The following is a 3,222-nucleotide window of genomic DNA, read 5'->3' as shown; positions in this document are numbered from 1 at the left end:
TCAGAATTGTCAGCCCCCTCTAAAGCACCCTCGAACATGGTAAATGCATACCACGCAATGATACTTTAGGAAGAAACCTATCTGAGCTGTAGTATCGGGTAGCGACCATAACTTGGCATGCACCAAGAATAGCCCTCCCACTACGTTCCTAAAAGTCAGGATGGGTTAAAGGTGACTAAAGGTCCTTGAGCTCCGACGCACCCAAAGATACATGCATAAACCTCTCTCATGCAAAAGAGGTACACAATAACCAGTGGAGGCCTAACTCAAGTGTGAACTTCATTTTAACCAACCCCAAGCATGCACAAGGGGGGTCTCCATGACTATGCCACTCCTAATCTTAAGTGTTCTTGAATCCGGGAATAGGATTCGTCCTTCAATTTTCCCAAAACGCCCCTAAAAAATAAAACAAACAAAGCAAACAATAGAAAACATTTAAGTGATTCCTAAACTTTTAAGGTAACCCCTCTTTTATCGAATTTATATCCCCATCAGAGTCGCCAGTTCTGTAATACGGTGAACTGACTTTTTATTAATCGGAATGTCGCGGTAAGCAAGAGTCGCCACCGACTTTTATTTTATCCAAACGAGTTAGAAAGGCTAAAAGAAACAGAAAAAAACCTTTTAAAGAAATCTAAGTTCGGGGGGTAATTTATGCAAAAGGGAAGGTGTAAGGCACCCTTTGCATCCATGGTTTTCCATGGGCTCTTAATTGCTTTGCTTGCTCGTTTGTTTAGAAAATGTAGATGAAAGAGATAGGGACTTTAGCTCGTAAATGAGCGTAGCCCTTTTGAAAAATTATGAGAAAGAATATAAGGAAAGTTTGAGCATTGCAAGGCAATTAGGGGCAATTACCTTAAACTCAGATGATAGGTCTCTTTTTAGCCTTTCAGAATGAAAGGGTCTATCCTTGCCATAAGAGGGCAGGAAGCCTTTCGTTTGGAGGTAGAAGGGTCATCGTTTTATCATTCTCCATAAGACTGACCCATGCCATAGAGAGGCAGGTAGTCTAAGGGAATGATCAGAATAGCCTTTCGTAGGCAGCCAGAAGATACCTCAGCCTTTTCCGTAGGCAACTTTCGAGGGTCGAGGTCATGTTAGTGTATCGAAGGCAGCATCATTAGGGACCATGACCTTTAATCGAGGCAACATGGCTGAGGTATCCTCGTATTCGAGGGACTGACTATTCTGCACAAACACAAGGCAACAAGGCAACAGGCAACAAGGCAACAGAGAGGGTTACCCAAAAGCGTGCGTGTGTGCACCAATCACGTGATTATATTCAATTATATTATCTTGTAAATTAGTGAGGCTAATTCAATTTAATGGTTGTCACTCCCTATTTTACTAACCAAGCAGGCAAGAAACAGTAATATGGGGGAGGGGACAATGAAACCAGTGGATCCCTTAATAGGGTTTGACATAAGTAATAATTAAAAGAGAAAATAAAATAACAAAAGATGAACTTCAGGGTTACCGAACATTCGAGCTTTGACTGGTTAGCTAAGCCTGAAAATTGGAAAAGGAAAAATAAACACGAAGGGGGGTGAGTGCATTATCAGGTTCGAAGGCAAACTTTATTAACTCTAAAACCAAAGAATAAAGAAATTAAAAGTAAATAAATAAAGAATACTTAGCTGCATTTGCTCTGCCAGGGTTGGTGGGCAAAGGTTTGCCTGAAGCATTGACTCTGACCATCTGAGAATTGACAGAAGAAATAACAAGGCGTGAGTGTATAGGCAGTTCATTGATATTTAATAGCAAACCCTAATTATATATAAAAAAATAGGGAAGATAAACAAAGAGAACAAGGGTTGAATCGGGACTTAGCTTTTGAATTCGACGTGGCGCGTTATTGGGGTGAACCATATTGATAACCCTGAAAAGGCACAAAAGAAATATTTTTAGTGTATGAATGATCTACTGATAAACCTCACGAACCCTGATTTAGGGCACAAGTTAACCATGATTAATAAATAATAAAAAAAACCAAATTGATTATTGGTTTTCAACCTAATTAGTTAAATCAACAAAACAGGTTTTCGATTAAATTGTCTAATCCTAATACGTATTTTAATCAATTAATAACAATGTTAACCTAATTAAATATTTAAACAATTAAATTAAATTAATCATTTAATTACTTAAATCAAATAACAATTATTATTAGCACTAAATCAAATTAATTATTTAATTATAAAATACATTTTATTAAAATAAATGGTTGTGACTTTATGAAAAAGGAAAAAAGAAATTAAAAGAAAATTTGGTATAAAAATAAATTAAATAGAATTGGTATTGAATAAATAAAAATAAAAAGAAAAGAAAAACAAACTTAGCTGGTACGATTGGGTGTGGTTGGCTCTGTGGTGTTCCATGATGTGGCTCGCTCCTGGGCCCTTGGATCTGGCATGGGAAGAAATCTGAAGGCTCGTGTTGAAGGCCTACGATAGGCGTTTGCGCGTGAGGCACCCTGAATTTTCAACCAAATAATTTGTTAAAAAATAACAAGGAGACCTGGGGATCGAACCCCGTCTCGTTGGGTAACGCACGCGATTCCCTGCCAATCGTACCATGATGTATTGCTGCTAATGAATTCAATAACCACTGTAATATTAACAACAAAAATCACATAAAATTTAAAACGAAAAATCAGCGCGCCTGGGCTTCATCTTCTTCACTGGATTACTGAAACTTTTGACAATCGCTTTTGGAACATGGTTATACACCTGCAAATCGCAAAACCTCATACGGGCATGAAAATCCAAAAAAGAAAGCACGGTTGAACTCGTATCGTCGTCACGAATTCAAAGATGGCTTTAATTCGGCCCGATTTAACCTGCAACGAAAATCCCTAAACCGAAACCCTAGGATCCGGCCATGGCAGTTTACGACATAGACCCATAAACAATGAATTAACAGTCCAGAAACGTCCTATACATTGATGTAAACATGATTATGCAACTGAATAACGTCCATGATGCATGAATATTGCAAATCAATTCAAATTATAAACTTGCAAACCGTGATACTTATGGACGTGGCTCTTGGTGCTTCACGCTTCAGTGATGATTGCAATAGCTTCAGAAGACTCCAAGGAATATGATTTGATCCTTCACTTTGTTTGAGAGCTTCCTTAATCTTGAAACCGAATTTGACTCTTTATGAGATTTTCAAGCTCTTGGCTATGGCTCTTGCTGCAGATTTTTCGTCCAAAACCTT

Source organism: Vicia villosa, linkage group LG1 (assembly GCF_029867415.1).
Source record: "Vicia villosa cultivar HV-30 ecotype Madison, WI linkage group LG1, Vvil1.0, whole genome shotgun sequence".
Taxonomy (NCBI): domain Eukaryota; kingdom Viridiplantae; phylum Streptophyta; class Magnoliopsida; order Fabales; family Fabaceae; genus Vicia; species Vicia villosa.
This window is presented reverse-complemented; position numbering follows the sequence as displayed.